At 41.2% G+C, this 22,720-nt stretch overlaps 1 protein-coding gene across 1 annotated transcript in view; it reads right to left on the reverse strand.

Moving 5' to 3' along the window:
* The window catches only part of SYTL5 (synaptotagmin like 5), a 224,196-nt gene extending 201,761 nt beyond the window's left edge, over positions 1–22,435 (reverse strand). Inside the window, exon 1 of the mRNA XM_060292910.1 lies at positions 22,324–22,435. The gene's annotated coding sequence lies outside the window, so the exon portion shown is untranslated. The remainder of the gene's footprint in view (positions 1–22,323) is intronic.
* Between the last annotated feature and the right edge of the window lie 285 nt (positions 22,436–22,720).

The raw sequence follows: 22,720 nt of genomic DNA on the forward strand, positions 1-22,720 counted from the left end.
CCAGAACCCTGCCCCAAGGATGCACTATTGTACCTTGATTGATCTTCCTTTGTTTCTGCATTCCCTCACTTCCCTGATTCGAAACTGTTTGAATCTGCCCTTTGGAACTCAGGGAAGGTCTAGGAGGCTGAATGAAGCCTATTTCCGACAAAGAAGAAATGGGGGATACAGAAAGGCTTTTGTGCCTAGGAGGACTCCACAGGGTCCTGCTGGGTTTCTGTTCCAGAGTTTAAAAATATCCTTGGCCAGTCAAGGAACACATGCTAGTAAAGGAATTCACTGAATATTTCACAAGAGGGTTAAAATCAGTAGTTTTTAAGAGCTAGGTTTCTTGGCGGTGTATGTTAATTAAGGATCAAATCCAAAAGCAGCACTAGGGATAGGACAGAGTAAGTCTTTAGGTCTAGATACAACTGTTTAAAACGGGTCCCATTTTTCACTGGTCAATGAAGAGATTTCAGTCAGGTCAAGTAATGGTCTAGTATTCTAGGTCATTTGAAGTTCATATTCTTTGAACAGAATGCGTAGGACCACTTGTAGTGAAACAACATTTAGTTTTGATCTCTCCCAGGCAAATGCTACTGTCAATGGAAAAGTTTGCTTTCACATGCCCCACTCATCTAGGGCAACTATACATCTCAGTTTGCCTGGAATGGTCTCAGTATATGCCTATCTATCATGCTGGCATAATTATTAACAGCAACCCCTATCATTCTTTTAAGTGTCCTGATTTGGTTGAGGTCACCTAACATTAAACTATTCCCCCAAACCAGAGAGCCTTGAACAAATCTCTCTAAAACTAAGATGCAAACTGGTGTAGAAAAAGAAAAACATCGCCTACCATTTCAGTCAACAAAGGATGTGCGGCCATCAAGCCCTCAGCCACTGCAGCTACCCACCAGTGGTGCACCCTGAGGGGATTCAGTATGGAGAAAAACCAGATACTGGTCCTAGATAGTTAAGGTGCATATCAAAGCAATAATATCAATAAGCCCAGACTCTTGTATCTTCCCATACATAGAAAAGCGCTAAATTCATTAACTTGAGATGTCTGGTTTTCTTTAATTAGCAGTAACCTTTCGATGTTTAACTACCTGTTTTTTTTTCTGTTGCAAAAACTCCTATACATCCTGGCTCCTCCCTTACCTCTTGGGAATAGTCCCTCAGTTATCTGAGAGGCTGTATTCTAGGCTTAAGTCCTCAGTAATGCCCCCAGTAAGACAAAATTCTCAACTTTTAGGTTGTGCACTTTTTTTCAGTGGACACTGGGAACCGTGATTGTGAATATTTTGGTAAGTAGTCCAAATGCATGGAAGAGTTCCTTGAACATTTGGGAAATGAAATGGCATAATTGCTTTTGAGGTTGATTTAAATACACCTTTTAAAGCTTTACAGTGTGTAGACATATCCATCAGAAAGATTCCATAAAGAATTTGCATTTACTTATGTGAGGATAAATGGTGTCAGAGACTTCTGTTCAGAAATATAACACCCCACACTATTTACAATAGCCCAGACGTGGAAACAGCCTAAATGTCCATCAACAGATGAATGAATAAAGAAGGTGTGGTACATATATACAATGGAATACTACTCAGCCATAAAAAAGAACAAAATAATGCCATTTGCAGCAACATGGATTCAACTAGAGATTATCATACTAAGTGAAATAAGTCAGAAAGAGAAAGACAAATAACCATATGATATCACTTAATATGTGGAACCTAAACTATGACACAAATGAACCTATCTACAAAACAGAAACAGACTCAGATGTACAGTACAGAATTGTGGTTGCCAAGGGGGAGGAGGGCGGGGGAGGGATGTATTGGGAGTTTGGGGTTAGTAGATGCGAACTATTACATATAGAATGGATAAACAACAAGATCCTACTGTAGAGCACAGAGAACTATATTCAATGCCCTATGGTAACCATAATGGAAAAGAATATATAAAAAAAAGACTATATATATATAACTGAATCACTTTGCTGTACAGTAGTAATTAACACATTGTAAATCAACTATACTTCAATTTTAAAAAAGACATAATCTTAAATTTTATTTGATAAATATTATATGAAGAGATTTCTAATATGGAATAACCTTCCCACCAGAATTTTTAAAATTAATTTTTATTGGAGTATAGTTGCTTTACAATAGAGGGACTTACTTCCCTCTATATGACAGTCTCTAGGTCCATCCACCTCACTACAAATAACACAATTTCGTTCCTTTTTATGGCTGAGTAGTATTCCATTGTATATATGTATCACATCTTCTTTATCCATTCTTCTGTTGATGGACATTTAGTCCAACCAGAATTTAAATCATTACATTAAATCTAGTCATTGTTATTACTCTCTAAATATTTACCCACTGAATTTTTATTTTCAAAACTTTAAAAGGGAACACATGAAACCTCTATTTGAGACTCTTCCTATATCTGGTAGAAACAAGGATAAGATTCTTAGGGATACATTAATATTCTAAATCTTGGCATATAATACAGCTTTAACTTTTGTATTACTGAAATATTCATCTTGAAAGTGCATATTTTCCACTTAAGTCATCTAATTTAAGAAACCAAACCTTTTTATCTTACAAAAAACTTTAAAATACTACACTCACTTTTATATTATTTTTACTTTTGTGTGCCTTTTCCAAAATAGTTTTTGGCGATTATGTTGGCACAATAAGCAGGAAATTGATTTAATTTTTTCTGAAACCATGTAAATATAGTCAATAAAACCTCTATTATCTACTTTAAAAGAACAATGGAGAAAAAAAGGAATACAATACCTCCAATTATGTCATCTTTTATAGGTCAATAAGATTCAACCCAGGCTTCCTACAAGCAGAGAGAAGGTTTTGTGCTGTCTGAATTCTCCTCAAAAGAGAACAGTTTCCAGAAAAAGAATCCTCCATAAGTGGTAAATCTGTCTCTGCAAGTCATATCAGATACTGGCACCTACTGGTGGAAATGTGACAGACCACCATCACACAGAAGCCACTGAGCCCCAGAGAGAGAAAATAAACAAAGATGTAGAAGTTACAAACATGAAGTCAGGGATACCCCTGGCAGGAAATAAACCACCAGAGTTGAGAGAGATTGATAAGTTTCAAGGGTAGAGGGGGTTTCTGGAGACAGGCAGATAGCACGCAGGAAAAAACTGTAAATAGCTAAGAGATGACCATTACTGCCAGACATGATGGAGATGCAAAACCTCAGTATCCAACGTACCCATGATGCCAACTCACTTGCCAAAAAGTTTGACGTTATCACAGAAGCCAATGAAAAGAAAAAGAACCAAATTTACTTTAAAATTTGTTTTAATCCCTACATTCATTCATCTAATAAATATTAATTAAGTGCTGGCTATATGCTAATCACTGTTCTAGGCCCCAGGGATACAGCAGTGAACTGAATGGCAAAGCCCCTGCTCTTGTGGAACATACATTCTCTAAGGGGAAGGGGGTGGACAGCCAGTAAATAAACAAGTAAATATATAATAGTTCAGATGATATGTGCTAGGGAGAAAATAAAGTGGAAAAGAAGTTAGGGGTACTATGTTGGTATTTTATTTAGGGCAGTCAGGGAAGACCTCGTGATAAAGTAAATTTTAAATATGTCATAAAGTTTTTATATCCTCAGAATGGAAGCTGTGACTTCCCACTTCTTTGGCCTATCCAATACATATTCATACATTAGGGCACTTACATCTATTTGGTCTGTTTATGGAGCAACGGGAAAGAAGACACCTGCTAGGCACCTACCATGGACCAAGTACTTTATACGCTGTACGTGTCATCTCATGTAATCCTCACATCACTCTCTGAGAAATTATTGACCTCGCTGTATAAACGGGGACACTGAACTTCACTGAATATAAAGGAACACTCCAAGGTCATACAGTTGTTACGTGTCAGAGGCAGGATTTGACCCGAAGTCTGTTGAGATCCGAAGACATGCAAATAACGTGGGATGCCCTAGGTAGCTACTAGAAGGTGCCAATCAGAAGAATCATACTGATCTTGAATATTAAGTGCTGTAAATGGACTTTTTATCCACACCTCTCTTAGGGCACTCGTGACCTTCTACCTTGTATTTATTTACATATACAATATGTATGTTGATTCTCCCCAGGAGGTGATGTAAGCTTTTTGAGAGTGGGATCTGGGTCTGAATCACCTCTGGTGTCTGGTAATATCTGACCCTTAGCAGGAACCTATTAAACACATGTCTAAAAACTGGACTGAGGGGAGTTCCCTGGTGGCCTAGTGGTTAAGACTCTGGGCTTTCATTGCCATAGCCCAGGTTCAATCCCTGGTCAGGGAACTGAGATCCCACAAGCTGCACAGGAGGGGAAAAAAAAAAAAGGACTGAATGAAACAACCTGAAAAGCTTAGAATTAAGTCTTTCCTCAGACAGTAATGTTTTTCAAACACCAAACTAAAAAAAAATCCATATAGTAACTAAGAATGTCACTTGCTTCCATCGGGTAATTAACAAAGAGTTAAACCAGAAGCACTTAAAAAATAGCACCTGCACCTGAAATTCACAGTATTGACTAAGTGGGCTTAAGTGTTCTCTGAATCAAAGTCTTGATTGGCCCTGCTGGTGGATTTGATTTTGTTTTGTTTTGGAACACATGGAACTCCACCTACTGAGAGGCACATGAGTTCTGTGAAATTTGGGGGAATTAGACCCATAGAGTTAGGTCTCAGGTGTCCTTGAGAAGGTGCACAGTGGTTTGTTTTTATAGTTTAAGTTTACCTTTCTTCCAGATTCCATCATAGTCATATTCACCCTTTGTAAACCACTGGACAAGGGGACAAAGAAAATGCTGTCTTTGAACCCGTAGCTGTACGTACTCTTCAGAGTAGAACCCCGAAAGTGTTTCTTTCCTTCTTGAAGACAGTACTTTGGGGAGTGTTTGTAGCCAAGCAGGTGAGAGAGTATGACACGCATACAACTGGACAAGTGGGAGAAACCCAGGAGCTGATGCTTCCATGTGAGGGACAATGGGTTCTGTAGGATGATGGACAACGGTGTTTTTATGATCCCCATTTGGCAAAGCTCATGATGATCGTAAAGGGCTTTTGCTTCTGGCATGGAGGAGAAGAAAGGATCGAGGATATGAAAAGGATGACTCTCACGGAAGGGGCACAGGTGGGCCTCTGCAGCACAGATGCAGGACGGGAGGTAAGCAGAATGAAGGGGCAGGGCCAGTGGACTAAAAGCACAATATGGCTGATACCCAGTTGAAAATTTCCTTTCTGCATTGTACTCCCCTGAGGTTATCTCCAAGCCTTAAACAAGACAGTTTTCTGGGAGCAGGGTTTTCAGAAAGAGGCCCTTGTCCACAGTGTGGGGATGGGAGGGGTGAGAGACAGGCAGCAGCATGGAGACTCAGTCACTAGGCAGCAGAGGTGACTGGGAGAAAAGCTGATACGTGTGATCAGCTAAGTGAGGGGACAAGACACAATCAGGACAAACTTGTGATACGTGTAATGACACTCAGGGCTCCTGCAGCATACCGGAGGAGAAAACTGACTCCCGGCATGGCAAATAACATGTTTCTGGCTTCTTAAAGGGAGAGGCAATGCCATGCCTCCGCCAACCTCTGAGGACTGAAGAATTTAGACACATTTGGATTACATCATAGAAGAGGGGCCTTTGGGTAATAAAGGCTGTTGGCAAAACGCACATGATGTAAGAATGAATGTGTACAGGTGGAAAATGGATTCAGCAGTCCCAGGTAAGGCACAGTACAAAGTGGAAAAAGATTTTGTATTTAAACACTCCATAAAGTATATCCGCACTCAAAAAAAAAAAAAGGACATCCACACTTTCCCTAGGCTAATATTTACTTACCTTATTACTTCAGACTCTCCCCTTTAAAATGGACCGTCAACTGTCAAATCCTTTAACCTAGAGGCTCTAACCTAGAGGCTTTCCACCCAACATCATTTTGGAAAACTTTGGAAATTTGATTTTTCGTGTTTGAGATGATTGATGAGGTGTGTTTTGAAGTGAATGTCTCAGCTATGAAACTCACAAAGCCAAAAAAGGATTGTTGTTCCCCCCATGAATAAGAAATGATAGCAACAGGAAACAAGCAACAGCCATAAAACAATAAATTAAAACAAATCCTAAATTGGTAGTTCACCGTCAGCGTGACTCACCCCTTTTCCTTCCAACTACTCATTGTATTAACAAAAGAAACAAAGTAACCCTGACCATCTAGACTCTTGGGGATCCATTTTTTCATCATCACTGTTCCTTCTCATATTTACTAACATGTCTATTTAATTCCATGAGGTGGAAGCAGGCAGCTTTCCAATCGACATAAAAGCTAGTTACACTGTGCTCTGTCATAAGGAAAGATAAAGGGCTAAGGAAATATTATGGCATAGAAATAACTGCTAAAACTTTAGTATTTACCAAGTGCCAGGTAAGAGAGGTAAAGTACCACACTCATGTTCTAACCAATAGAGGGCAATAGCAAAATTCCAACCTCTGTGCTTTACTCAGTGTGGACTCACATCCTGGCTCTGCCTGTACTTATAGACCAGATTTGATCTTAATGACATGGATGTTTCTGAAGTCCTATATGTTGTGGCCTTAGGGGAATATCATACTTATACTCCTCCCACTTAATTCTTCCACCAAGAGGATGTTCTGAACATCTCGGTAGCACAGTGAGAAAAACAAAAGTTGTTCCTGGATTAGCAATCCCTTCCATTTGCTGCTTAAACTTTCTAACTAGGGAAACGCTGAGGTTTACAGGATCATGTGACGGTCACCAAGCGGGCATCAGGAAAGGCAGTGCAGTGTTGAGGTTGACAGCACTGACTTGGGAGCCGGAATGTCCTAGTGTGAATCTTGGCCCCTCCATTTCATAGCTTGTGACATAAGGTTACTTCATTTCTCCCTGCCTCAGTTTCCTCACCTCCAAATAGGAATCATAATGGCACCAACCTCCTAGGGCTGGTGTGAGGATGAAATGAGATTATCAGCCAAGCCCACAGGCCAGAGGCCACACCGCTTTGGTACCCCACACATACAAAGCATTATGACTGAATATACAAGGTCATATGGACCAAGCAGCATCTTGCCAATATCACAATATCTTTTGATCCTCCAAGTAAATGTCCTGGTCGTGTTGCCATAGCTGGGAATGTTTATAGACTATATGCTCTTCTAAAGCATATATATACACACACACACACACACACACACACACATATATATATATTCCTATACATATATTCCAATTCCTACTTTCATTGGTAACTAGTCAAGGATCCACATATTGGCTATACAGCTATATACTTCATTTTTCACCCAGGTGTACTAAAATTCCCCCTTACAATACTGCACAAATGCAGTATTGTTTGGTATTTGTACTGTTAGCAATAGCATGGTTTTGCCTATTAAATTAAACCGCAAAAAGGTCACCAAAATGTTTCAGCAAATATTTAGTTGGAATAAGGTCTTCAGAGGAAAAAAAAAAAAAGAACAAATAAAGGTTTCATGTGGGCCAGTCTCACAACTGGCACTTAACAAATAAATACACCTACACCCAAAGCCTTCTCATTTAATGGAAATGTCTTCTATCAATCAGTTAATGCCACGTGACCCAGACCAGACACTTGAGAGGGCCATTTTAGCTTGTGGTGGAAGTGAAGTTGGAGGGCAAGGGTGAGCTTCAAATCCATCAGCCCACCACTGTCACCCTTTGGGTATTTAGGATACTTAGGTCAAAGGAATTGGCATATGAATATAGGGTATGGACAGAGACAGGGATACATTTCTTCCTCAACATCTTCTCTACATGCGAGGATGAATATGCTTTTCTATATGCCTTTCCTTTCAACTTTCCACTTATTACAGGGAAAGCGAAATGGGGTCAAACTCCTTGTTTACAGTATCCAATGTAATTAAAATATTGTTTTACCTGGAGTTATTCACGTGCTACTCGCCCTGCCAGATGCCAAGGGAGGAAAAGGCAGGGAGTACCTTCAGTCAACAGTATCAGAACCAAACTGCTTTCTGAGACCTAAGACTGCTATAGCAAGTCTGGCGTAGAGCAATTGAAGGGTCCAGGGCTCCTCCCCTCATAATTTCAAGTCCTGGGAGTGTTGAACCTTGACTGTCCCTATGAGGTGATGGCAGACAATCAGGGGATCAGGATGTTGAGTTCTTTTCTCTATGCCTCTGTGGCAGATACTGGAGAGTGACTCATTCACACTTACTCCAAACCCCTTCTAGCAGGTCTTCTTGCACAGCACAGGCTAGAAAACTTAAAAAAACACGTTTTCCAGACTCCCTTGCAGCTAAGGTTCCAGGTGTGATTTAGATTCTACTGGTCAGATGAATCCACAGGAGGACTGGAATGAGGAAGTAAACTTTGTGAGGGATAGCAGTGATTCTTGAAAGCAATGGTTGGAGGCATTTGGTTCCTCTAAACAACACTGGTAAAGGTTCTTTCTATTCTATTCAGGTGCTGAATACTACAAGGCAGCAGGAGTGAAGTTTCTGCTAGAAACATCCTGGGTGTAGTTGGCAGTTCTCCTAGTCAAATAACATCCACACCAGGTTCTCTGGACCTCCTTGGGATTCTGTAAACTACTGTATCAGTTATTCATTGCAACAGTAATGCTGCATAACAAGGCCAAAATTTCAGTGACATACAAAAATAAGCATTTATTTAGCTCATGAATCTGTAGGGTTCAGATGGGCCAGACTGGGCTTGCTCATATGTCTTGTGGTCAGCTGCGCTTCAGCTCACCCACATGTCTGGGCGTCAACTGGCTGAGAGCCCATCTAGGATACCTTTAACTGAGACAACCAGAATGACCTAGCTCTGCATCCCGTGTGTCTCATCCTCCAGTAGGCAAAGCTTGGCATGTTCTCTTGAAGATGACAGAGGAACAGAAACAAAAGTATAAATGTGCAAATGCTTATTCAAGCCTCAGCGTGCATCATGTCTACTAACATTTCATTGGTCAAAGCAAGTCACGTGGTCAACCTCAGACTCAAGGCACATAGAAATAGTCTCCTTGAGTGAGAAAAAACTACAAGGTCACATGTCCAAAAGGCCTGGGTAGAGGTGGAGAGAATTGGGGCCAGAAACACCATACCACCTAATACCTTCAAATAAATTCTTCTGCTTAAACTAGGTAGAGAGGACTTGGTTGTTTTCAGCTAAGAAACTTGCCTGATACAGCTACACTGCTTGATAATCAGGGGTTAAAATGCACAAATGTGGCAAAACTCCACAAGAAAACACCTTGGAAAAATGAATTGTTTTACAAGCAAGTAGAGTGACTAAGAATTCTATGATTGACCTAATCACCTTTGGTCTGCTCCTACCCTCGCCTTTCTTATTTCTCTTTCATTACCCTGCTCTCCCTCTCCCGACCCTTTGCTTTAGAGTCTAAAGAAGCTAAATAATAGAAATATGCTAATACATGTATTGAAAATCTCTGAAAAATACCAGTGACCGTTAATAGGAGATGCATCTGAGAAGGATACATGGATATGGGGTGGGAAGTAGTCCTAATTTTCTCTGTGTGCTCTTTGATGGTTGAATTTTTTTTAACCACATTACTGAATTGTTCTTTTGGTTAGATTTTAAACCAAAAATCTGACCAATAAAAGGAAAGACACAAAGAGTGAAACAAAATCCATGTGTAACCATTGTTTTACTCTTTTTTGTGTGCTTAAAAACTATAGGCCTAGCCATAGTTTGGTACAGAAATTCATGCTACTGGCCATAAATAAGATTGGGATCATGTGATTAAAAATTCATTACCATGACTCCATACTGATATAAATAAATGACTGAAGAAACAAGTAAGTGGGAGAGAAGAGACAACTTTCCCATGCAGAAGAATTCTAAATAATTTATACAGAGACCCCACCCTCAAGGAGATGGAACATAATTCCCCACAACTTAAGTGCGGCCTGCACATAGTGGCTTCCTCCCAAAGACAACAGTATGGTAAAGTGGGAGAAGGGTAGCTTTACGGTGGAGAAACCCGACAAACACTCCTTAGCCAGGTGATCAAGGTCAATATCAACAGCGATAAGTCATGATGACAGTATGTACTCTTGATATGATGTGATGAGAACAGCACTTCACCTCTACAGCCTTCATCCCCAACACAAAACCCCAGTCTACTCATGAGAAAAACATCAGACCAATTCCAACTGAGGAACATTCTATAAAACACCTGAGCAGGACTCCTGAAAACTGTTAAGATCATCATAAACAAGGAGAAGTCTGAGAAACAGTCACAGTCAAGAGGAGGCTAAGCAGACATGATGACTAAATGGAACGTGGGATCCTGGAACAGGAAAAGGATATTACGCAAAAATTAAGGAAACCGTATAAAGTATGGACTTTAGTTAATGATAATGTACAATACTGGTTCATTAACTGCAACAAATATACCATACTGATGTAACATAGTAATAATAGGAGAAACTGGGTATAGGTGTACGGAAACTCTATACTAGCTTTACCATTTTTCTGTAAATCAAAACTATCCCCCAAAATAATATATATTAAAAATCATTACTACATCAACTGTACTCCAATAAAATTTTTTTAAATAAAATTTAAAAATCATTACTACATATACACACTACTATATATAAAATAGAGAAACAACAAGGACCTATTGTATAACACAGGGAACTGTATTCAATATCTTGTAATAACCTATAAGGGAAAAGAATCTGATAAAGTATATACATATATATATATACACACACACATATATATACACACAAATATATATGTGTGTATATATATATACATACACACACACACATATATACTTGTGTGTATATATACATATATACACACAAGTATATATGTGTGTGTATGTATATATATATATATATAAAACTGAATCACTTTGCTGTACACCTGAAACTAACACAACACTGTAAATTAACTATACTTCAACTGAAAAATGGTAAAAAAAAATCACTACTGATTCTGGAAAAATCGTTAAAATAATCAATCAGTGAATCAGTCAATTAGGTACTGTGGAGGATACCAATGACAATATCTAAGTACCCAATCAGAATCCACCAAACATAAATTTCACACTGAAGCCAGGTGTTAGTGAAGCTCAGAGAACAGACATTAAAAGGTCTATGGGGAGGGGGAAGGGTAAACTGGGACGAAGTGAGAGAGTGGCATGGACATATATACACTACCAAATGTAAAATCAATAGCTAGTGGGAAGCAGCCACATGGCACAGGGAGATCAGCTCCATGCTTTGTGACCGCCTAGAGGGATGGGATAGGGAGGGTGGGAGGGAGGGAGACGCAAGAGGAAAGAAATATGGGGATATATGTATATGTATAGCTGATTCACTTTGTTATAAAGCAGAAACTAACACACCATTGTAAAGCAATCATACTCCAATAAAGACGTTTTTAAAAAAAAAAGGCCTATGGCTCAGTAATGAGCCCATTTGAAAGAAGCTGTGGGATGAATAAGGAACTCTCCTTGATCAGCATAATAATTGCAGAGTGCAAGCTTCACTATACATTTGAACAGCTTTTTGATTTATGGGGCAGTCAGGGAAATGCTTCTGTTTCCTTCTGTTTTAAGACTGGGCTAAACCAATAACCCAGTCAAAAAATAGGCAGAAGATCTAAACAGACATTTCTCCAAAGAATACATACAGATTGCCAACAAACACATGAAAAGATGCTCAACATTGCTAATTATTAGAGAAATGCAAATCAAAACTACAAGATATTACCTCACACCAGTTAGAATGGCCATCATCAAAAAGTCCACATATAATAAATGCTGAAGAGGGTGTGAAGGAAAAAGAAACCCTCCTACACTGTTGGTGGGAATGTAAATTGGTACAGCCTCTATGGAAAACAGTATGGAGGTTCCTTAAAAAACTAAAAATAGAGCTACCATATGATCCAGCAATCCCACTCCTGGGTATATATCCAGAGAAAACCAGAATTCAAAAAGATACATGCACCCCAATGTTCATAGCAGCACTATTTACAATAGCCAAGACATGGAAGCAACCTAAGTGTCCATCAACAGATGAATGGATAAAGATGTGGTTCATATATACGATGGAATATTACTCAGCCATTAAAAAAGAATGAAATAATGCCATTTGCAGCAACATGGATGGACCTAGAGATCATCATACTAAGTGAAGTAAGGCAGAGAAAGACAAGTCTCACACGATGATAGTTGTGCTTATATGTGGAATCTAAAAAAAAAGATACAAATGAACTTATTTATAAAACAGAAATGGACTCACAGACATAGAACACAAACTTACGGTTACCAAAGGGGAAAGGCGGGGGAGACGGATAAATTAGGAGGTTGAGATTAATATATACACACTACTATATATAAAATAGGTAACCAACAAAGACCTACTATACAGCACAGGGAACTCTACTCAATGTCTTGTAATAACCTATAATCGAAGAGAATGTTAAAAAAGAATATACATATTTACGTGTGTGTATATATGTGTGTGTGTGTGTGTGTGTGTGTGTGTGTATAACTGAATCACTTTACTGTAGACCTGAAACTAACACAACACTGTAAATCAACTATATTTCAATAAAATTTTTTTTTTTAAAAAGACTCAGCTACCTCTGAGAATAAGTGTTTTTACTGGGGAGTTAGGAGGGGCACCCACACGTGCTCTGCTCACTACAGCTCACCATGGTGGAGAGGCCTTGAAGGAGAAGAGACTCAGGGAGCCAAAGCCCAGCGTACATTGCTGTCGGGTCATCACTAGAGAGTTATTTGAAGGTGGACAACCCTGAGTGGGGAAAATAGAGTGGAGAAGGGAGACGGATGAATCAAAAGGTAAGGCCGGGCTTCCCTGGTGGCGCAGTGGTTGAGAGTCCACCTGCCGATGCAGGGGACACGGGTTCGTGCCCCAGTCCGGGAAGATCCCACATGCCACGGAGCGACTGGGCCCGTGAGCCATGGCCGCTGAGCCTGTGCTCCGCGATGGGAGAGGCCGCGACAGTGAGAGGCCCGCGTACCGCAAAAAAAAAAAAAAAAAGGTAAGGCCAACTCCTCTGAGAAGAAGCAGGACTTTCTAAGGGAAGTATGGAGGCCTGTCTGCAGGGACAATGAAGAGGAAGTTCCTCTCAAAGAGAAGGTCTGTGAGATCCCAAAGGCAATTGCTATGCATTGTGCCTCTCCTGCCCCCCAAGAAGGGTTGGAGTTAAGTGCTTTCCTTGTGGACTACGATTTAGATAATATTGGGTATTCCCTTTAAATCATTTCCTTCATCGGTTGTAATTTCCTTTGTTTCGCTTACAGCAAGTTTCTCAACCTGGGATCCACGGTCCCCCAAGGGTGTATGGATAGACTTTAGAGGGTCCATGAATTTGGATGGAAAAAAATTACATCCTTAATATTCACTAATCTCTACCTGAAATTTAGTATTTGCTTCAAATATGGATACAGGCAACAGACCACAATAGTATGAGCATCTGTGACTTTGTCACCAATAGAAATCACAGATATTTTGCATGTCGCATTAGTTATTGATATAGTGAAACATCCTTTATGTTCATTACCACTTTAAAATTTGGGTGGTCATTAGGCCCACCGCTAGATCCTGTTGTGTAGTAAGTTAATAAAGAAGTACATCACAATTTTTTTTAATATTCTGATAACTGTATTTCAATATAATTTGTTGCCTTTGTAATCCAATCCGCTTGATTTTATGTATTTAAAACACTATTCTGGTAAAGAGTCCATCGCCTTCATCAAAGGGTCCATGGCACAAAAATGCTGTAAAGGTTATAAACCCTGGCCTAGAGTTTAAAATCTGGTACAACCTTACAGCTTTGTATGTAGTGCTGTCAAAGAAAGCAGGTTTGAAACTAGAGAGAAATGTCACGTTAATAGCCTCATCACTCCTTACCATGACACTGCCTCCCAATACATACATACTCTCTTACTCTCTCTCTCTCTCTCTCTCTTTCTCTCTCTCTCTCTCTCTCTCTCCATAGAAACAAGTGGGACTGCAGCCCATGAGTGCAGTGCTGAGAGCAGCAGTAAAACGACAGTTGGATGGTGTACAGCAGAGAGCAGGGAGGAGCCTCAGGACATACAGAAACCACAGGCAAGTGGATGATGGAGCAGAGGACACAATAAACTGTTCTTTTCTAAAGATACTAAAGGACGTAACCCTTAAGGGCCATAAGGAAACTGAATCTTGTGCCCTGCCATTCTAACTGATTATAATACACTTGGAAACACAAAGGGAAGAAACACATCACATGATGAAGAACACTGACTCTGAGAGCCATCAGCTCAGAGTGAGGGCTAGAGCAGGCTTTCACCAAGGCCGTGCTCTGTTAGCACAGCATCTTTGTAGGTGGTAGTTGTATTTTTTAAAAATTATTATCTGATATATACAAAATAATCTATATCACTTATAAATAAAGTATAAGGAATAACGATAAATGACCTTAATGAACCCATCACCCAATGCAAGACCTAGAACATTCTGAATGCCAGTGCATCTACTGTATGTTCCTACCTCTCCCATCCCTGTCTCCCCATCAGAGGAAAGCACTAGCCTGAATTTGGGATTTACTTTGCTTTATAGTTTATCATGTATGTATGATTCCTCCCAAGGTATTGTTTATTATTGTTTGTTTTCGAGCTTTATAAAAATTATGCCCAACTGCATGAAGTTTTTGGTAACTTAGTTTTTCATTCAGTATTTTGTTTCTAAGAGTCAGCTATGTTCTTGCATATAACAGTGGTTAGTTCATTTTTATTCTATTGTGAAATATCAAACTTTTTAATTTATCTATGTTCCCATCAATGAACAATTAAGGTATTCCAGTATTTCTGTATTATAAGCCATGTTGCTAAGCACATGCCTCAGGAGATTTCCTGGTTCACATGCAGAAGAATTTCTCTAGGGGTTATACCTAGAAATAAAATTGCTGGGTCAAAGAGTATATGTGTGCTCGACTTCACAAGACGGTGCCAAGTTTTATTTTCCAAAATGATTTCACCAAATGTGCACTCCCATCAACAAGGTAGTCAATTCCTATTGATCCGTGTACACAGCAGTACATGATACTATCAGTTTTCATAATGTACTGTTGTCTTTGCACACTAAAGATAGTACACTGCTTCATCATGTAAGGGGCATAAAAGTGTCAGCAAGTGCCAAAGTTTTATCAGTACAGCTTAATTCAAGGTTATACAATGTCTTAACCTGAGTTCTCCCTGAAATGCAGAGCCTGAGACAAGGGTTTGCAGGCAAGTAATTTATTTTGGGAATTGATTTCAGAAAATAGAATTAGGGAATTTGGGAAATGGAACCAGAAAGAGAGAAAATCAATACAGGGGCATATTTTTGAGTTGGCCACAAACTGTAGGCAACTGGGGCCTTCATCTTGCTTAGACCCTCTGAGAACCTCTTAGAAGCCAACAATACTAAAATGCAGCTCCAAATTATCTAGCCAAGGATGGGAGAAAGGAGCGTTTATCCCTGGCTCCCAGCCCACATTAGTCAAGGAATGACTCATGGGCCTTTGACACCGTCACATTCCGTAATACCCAAGTGGGTGCCAGGCGGTTCCAGCAGGCCTCTGTGTTGAAACGTCAAAGAAGGCTTGGCGTAGAAAGTGAAATATTCACTGTGAGGCTCAGGCAAGGTCCTGTCTGGTTACACCCACATGAAACTGGTTACTGGATCAATGGCTTGACTAAAAGGTAGGCTGAAAGGATGCAGAGTGAGGCACAAGATGTGCCCAATACACACAGCTAGTGAGTGGCAGAGACGGAACGCAAACACGTGTGTTTATCACAGTTCAAATATCAGGCATTTGGCACATAGCGCGTAAACGCTGTCCACTGCCTACCCAATAGCCATCACTACCTTTCTTCTCTGCTAAGAGAACACTAATATTTTCAGGAAGCATGCAAAGATCTCTGGAATGGAGCTGGCACAGTAGCTGCATGATGCCATCACGAGCCCAGATTCCTTCTACTTTTCTATTCTGACAACTTCACTGCTGACATACATCCAAGACATCACTCTAGGGTCCAAGCTGGCTCTCGCCATCATGCCTGCATTCCAGGCTAGCAGCTGGAGGAAACAGGAAGTATGAAAAGGGCCGTCCTCCCAGCCAAGCCAACTCTCTTTAGGCAGGCTTCCTAGAAGTCCCCACACAACGTAACAATTCTATCTCACTGGCACAACTCAGTCATAGGATCACACCCTGGTGCAAGAGATGCTGGGTCACAGAGAATGCTCACTGGATGGACTGCCCCCAGGAATAAAACTGCATTCTGTCCCTAAGGGAGAAGGCGAGAAAGGATATTGAGAGGCGATCAGAGGTCTCTGCCAAAGTACCCCTTTAATGTGGGGCAAGTTTTTAATCTATACTTCAGTCTTCCCATTTGTAAAGTGGAAATAAAAGTATTACCTCACAAAGTTGTTATGAGGACCAAATGAGATCATATAAATAAAACTGCACAGTTGCTGGTATGCAGAAAATGACTAATAAATGCTAGCTGGTATTAATTCACTTTGGCAAGGCATCATCGTCAGGCCTGGCACTGAGCAGTACAAGCTCAGATAACTGATCTTATCAGCGTCTCCGCATTTATCAGGCTTGAAGGTGCTGGATGCCGACTCACCTCTATAACGCTCATAAGTGTTTAAAGGCAGAGGGGCAGCTTAGTAATTTACAACGAGAAATATAACTTTCACACAGACCAGACAGCCTGACCAGGCTGTTCGCTCCCTGAAGGCAATGGACACGGAGAATCATAAGGCTGATTGCCGAGCATGAAATCAGGAGAAACAGAATTAGTTATACAATTCAACTATTTAATGGCATTAGGCTCAGACAGTCTATTGCATCCATCTCCACAACTGAGCTCATCTAACCTGGTGGGTCAGATGATGAAGCTGAAAATACCACAGGTAACAGTGCTGGGAGGTTTTACCAACTGTTGGCAAAATTCACCAGGAAAATGTGTGAAAACCCTGAGGGTAAACTCAAAACACTTATGGCATCAGCAAATTCATTCTGAATAGAGGCCCTACACACGTGGTATAACTTTGAAAAAGTCATAAGAAAAGGAAATGGTTTAACAAGACCCATTCTTCTGATAACAGCCCCAGAGCAAATGGGGGCAGGATGAAACCTTCTTTTATCTTTAAGATCTACGGGATTACAAGTTGAGTCCATTTTTTTGTTTAAATGGAAATATTTTAGTTGCTCCATATAGAGATAATAGAGAACATTTATAAAAATTAAAAACATAAAATGCTATAAATTGAGCAAATAGAAAAATATTATGTATATATACATGTGTGCATAAAATCTCACTTGTAACAAAGTACAAAGAATTTTTTTATCTTCTAGGCTGAACATATACCTTCTCTTGAAGCAGTTTTTCTGTAAATAGGGTACAACAAAAAGTAGGAGAGAAATGTGTTATAAAGGAGACAGCGTTACGGACTTCCCTGGTGGCGCAGTGGTTAAGAGTCCGCCTGCCAATGCAGGGGACACAGGTACGAGCCCTGGTCCAGGAAGATCCCACATGCTGCGGAGCACCTTAGCCCATGCACCACAACTACTGAGCCTGCGCTCTAGAGCCCGCGAGCCACAACTACTGAAGCCTGAGCGCCTTGAGCCCGTGCTCCGCAATGAGAAGCCCGCGTACTGCAAAGACGAGTAGCCCCCACTCGCCAAGACCAGAGAAAGCCTGTGCACAGCAACGAAGACTGCAATGCAGCCAAACGTAAATAAATAAATAAATTTATTAAATAAATAAAGGAAACAGTGTTAAACGTTGGCATCAAAGTTGCTTTTGAGTCTTGGCTTCCCCTCTTGTAAGTAATGTGATCTGAACAAGTTATTTAATGTCTCTGAACTTTTTTTCCTCTGTGATAGACTGCAAAAAATAGCCCCTGTTCTTTACCCCCTCTACATCCATCTCTTTTGTCACATAACTTTGTAGGGCCCTCCCACTCTGACTCTGGGCCTAACCATGGGGCTTGCTTTGACTAACAGGATAAGGTGGAAGTGATAATATGACAGTCATGAGTCTAGGCCTCAAGAGCCCTGTGTATTTCCATTTGCTCTTCCTTGCACTTCTGCTGCTGCCCTGAGGACACGACTCAGGGTAGCCTGCTGGAGGATGAGAAACATGTGAAACTGAGTACAGGCACACCAGTTGCTCCATTCAAGGTTAGTCTAGGAATATTACTCAGTCATAAAGAAGAATGAACTAATGCCATCTGCAGCAACATGGATGGACTTAGAGATATCATACTAAGTGAAGTAAGCCAGATGGAGAAAGACAAATATATATGATATCACTTATATGTGGAATCTAATAAAAAATGATACAACTGAACATATTTACAAAACAGAAATAGACTCACAGAACACAAATTTATGGTTACCAAAGGGGAAGGGGTAGGGAGGGATAACTTAGGAGTCTGGGATTAAAATATATACACTACTATATATAAAATAGATAACCAACAAGGACCTACTGTATAGCACAGGGAACTATACTCAATATTTTATAATAACCTATAATGGAAGAGAATGTAGAAACAAGTACATATATATATATATATATATAAAACTGAAAAACCAGAGTTAGCCTACATCAGCCAATACCCAGGTAACCCTAAGACATGTGAACAATCCCAGCGAAGGTCAGCAAGACAGTCTAGCTCACCCCCAGCTGACCTAGACACATGAGCTTATAATACACACTTACTGTCATACACTACTGAGATTCTGTGGTTGCTTGTTATGCAGCATTATTATGGCAGTAGATAACTGACACACACACATATCTGATATATTAGAGGTTACAATGGTTAAATGAGATACTATAGGTAGAGTGACCAGCACACCAAAGAAATATATAGCTATTTGGAGGATGGGTTTCTACTTTGTAAAATACAGTCATATTCTTGAAATTATACCCAGGTCACTAGCATAAGTTTTGGATGTTCCTAAACCATTTAGTCTCACATTTACAGACAGTCTGCTGTTTTACTCTCGCAACCGAAAGCCCACATGCAGCGACGAAGACCTAACGCAGCCAAAAATAAATAAATTTAAAACTCAATTAAGAAAAGAAAAGTCTAGGGGTCAGCCCATAAATCTGGATTTTAAAAAGCTCCCCGGGTGATTTTTAAAGTGCACCAGTTTGAACCACCGACAGTCTACTTCATTCCTTTGACTGGTGAGAAATCTAAGGCATAGGATTCTGCAATTGTTAGATCTCAATCTCTTGCTACTTGCTTAGCTGAGCTCCCATCAGTCAGTATGTCCTCAAACCTGGTCCTTCTGTAAATATATCAGGACTCCTACTGGGAAAGAGTCAAGAATCCAAGCTGGCAGTGATATATGTTCTCTTCTTTTTCGGCATCAACTTAAACTTCTTCGTGTGCGCTAAGAATCATCTTAACCATTTTCTGCAGTACATCTTCCACAGTAAGGAATAGAGCAGGCTCCCAAAGAAAATCGGTCGCCCTAAATTGTCAGTATCTACTACTTCTTATGTTCGTCTTGCCCCTCCTCTTAAGTTGCTCTCCAAACTCCTAAGATCCAAATTCAAGACTCTGGGTTTGTGTAAGCCAGAATTTCAGGGCATTGGTGCGAAACCACTAATTTTTTTTTTATTATTATTGGTAAACCCCTTTCCGCTTGTCCCTGCGAAGTTGTGAAGCTCCCGAACTCAGTAGTCTACTCACAGCACAACTATTTGCTGAATGTTTACTCTGTGTCAGGAGCTGGAGGATCTGACCCACACTTACTATAATGCAAACCATACAAGCTGTATATATATATATTTTTCTATATATAGAAATATATTTTTCTCCCTGCAGTCTCTAAAAGTTAACACAATCTACAAAAGTCATTTAGCACCCTTAAAATACCATACCCTAGGGGGAAAATAATCCTGTTCTGAATGTGCTTTTGATTAATATTTAATGCTTTAGTTGGACCAATCGGTAATATAATCACTGATTAAAACAGAACCATTTTCTTTCATGAGAGTCCGGCAGAGTTGCCGTTAACTCTCAAAAGCCATCTATAAAGCCCCTCTCCCCAACCTCCTTCCCACTATACAAGCTAAAAAGCCAGATACTCACTTTCCTGGCCTCCCTTGCCACTAAGGACTGTTATGTGGCCCAGCTTTGGCCAATGAAATACAAGGGAAATTCTGTTGGGGAATTTTGGGGAAAGCTATTTCTTCTCTGATAAGAGCAAGTTGCATGAGGGAAATTATTCTACCCCTTTCTACTCCGTTTTCTGCCTTTGAACATGGGATAAGGATGTAAATGTCTGGAGCTGTTAGAGCCACATCTTGAAACCATGAGGGTAAGGCATTGACCCAGAACCCTGACACTGTTGGACCACTGAGCCAACTCCAGTGATCACCTGCTGTCACCCTTCTCTAATTTGTTAAAGCCACTTTCAGTTGACTTTTCTGTTACTTGCAGCAAAAAAAAAAGTCACAATTAATACGTAAATGTTTTCCATATATGTCAAACTCTTATTTATTCACAACACAGTGCAGTCTGAGGATCCACACTCTGAGAATCATTGAATTCGAAGGATTATCTTCTAGGAGTGAAGAAAAAGCATGCCCAGGTGGTGGTCAAGGAATGGTAAACCCTATCTAAACTCCCAGATTCATGTATTCATTCATTCATTCAGACCCCACACACACACCAATTTAATAGGCTCCAAGGATACACAGATATTACCCTGCCTTCCAAGAAATTTTGTTATCTTGAGCAAAACTGGTGTGCAAACCAAGAGTCACAAGATACAGAGGAGAAGAGTCACATTATCTGAAAGGTGGGAAACCTAACTCAGCTTGCGGGGCTCCCTGGGAAGAGCTTTGGGAAGAAAGGATCATCGCAGCTTCCACTTAACTCTAAAAAGTTACCCCTGTGAGCTAAATGTCTCAGGTTTTATTGATTTTCTTCCAAGGGGGGAGGGGGGATGAAGGTTCATTTCTATAATCACAGATTATAAACCAAATGATGATTCAGGAAAGAGCAATTTAGGAGGGGCCACCCAATCAACTGCCAGGAATGCTGCTCCCACCGTCTTTCTCTCTCCCCCAAAGCTAGAGAAAGACTTGGTCTGGTGGGGAGCGAGGGGGCATATTACTTTCCTCCCATATCAGCAGGGTTGCTCATCTAGAAGAATTGTGCCGTGAATTAAGACCACCTGTTAACACTGCATCCAACCAAACAGATGATAAAGCAATCAGCCGTCAACAGGAGCCACAAATGCACGCGTTCTAGGTTTTTCCTCTGCTACTTTTAAGCAATAAACGACAGCAACAATTGGTACCTATTTAATAGTCACAGAAACACTTGCGCTTAATGGTAGAGAAAGGGGGAAGCACCCTCCCCGCTGTGATTTTTTTCTAAAGGCAATTAATGGAAGCATTCCCCCTCCCACGCCCCCGCCACCCTCAGCCACACGCACTGGCAGAGGAAAAGGAAAACTAACATATAGCTTTGCATTCTTATAAATCCTTATAAAGAAAGAGTGCTCATTGATTTTCTTGCAAAGGAAATAACAGGTTTTGAAGCACCTCAGAAAATAAGACCGGCGGTAACCTCCTAAAATTTTCCTGGAATACAATACATTCAAAATAAAATATTCAAGAGAGTCCTTCAGTGAATTGTTTCAACATGATCGTGGCATTCACATTAATTGTGCCTCCGGAACACTGTGATTCGGTCAATGGTGCCGAGATTGATATGCAGCAACTGCGGTTACCTTACTGCTCTGGCACGTCCTGGGCTGGGGAGGCTTGTTCCAAGATCCCAACTCAGGCTACAGTAAAACATCTGCCACCTCGCCGAGAATGAGGAAACCGCCCTGGCAAGGGATTCCAGCTCACCCTTCCAGCTTTCTTGCCACCTCCGCCCCCCAAACGCCACCTCGGAGAATCACCCAGGAAGAAAGTGGGGGAGGAGGGAGACACAAGAAACAAATAGAACATTCCTAGCCCCATAAACGCCGCATCCGGACATTTGAAGATACCCGGGAAATTAAGAATATGGCCCCAGAGTTTGGCTTGTTTGGGGTCTGGGCATGGATTTGATCTTCTCTGTTGGCGTTTTAAAAATCGAACTTTCAGTCTCCAACGGAGAGAACCAGAGGGTGGAAGCAAAGGCAGACCGAGACACAGACTGGGAGGCCCCCCCCGCCCGAGTCACCCAAGCATCCAAAGACGAGAAACTTACCTGACCGTCACCTAGACGGAAAGGCGGCTCGTCCAGCCTCAGTAGGGGGCCGGGATTCAGGGGTGAGTCGCTGAAGCTGGAGATGAACGCAGACCCCAGGCGGGAGGCGAAGTCCCGCTCCGAACCCGGGTGAGCCGAGTGACTCACGCGCTCGGCGCCCGCCTCTTGCGCCGCGCGCCCCTTGAGCCGCCCGCCCCCGGCAGGTACCTGGTCGGAGCGCTGGGGGGCGTCTCCAGCCGCCCTTAAACACAGCGCCCTCTGCCCGACGCCCCTAGGCGGCAGCGCCAGAGCCCACCCAGCGGGAGCCGCGCCAGGCACAGCCCACCCCTCGAGACGACCGCTGCAGGACGAGCGCCTCCGTCGTGGGTCTCCCCTCTCCGCCGCCACCCCGGGACCC

Source organism: Globicephala melas, chromosome X (assembly GCF_963455315.2).
Source record: "Globicephala melas chromosome X, mGloMel1.2, whole genome shotgun sequence".
Taxonomy (NCBI): domain Eukaryota; kingdom Metazoa; phylum Chordata; class Mammalia; order Artiodactyla; family Delphinidae; genus Globicephala; species Globicephala melas.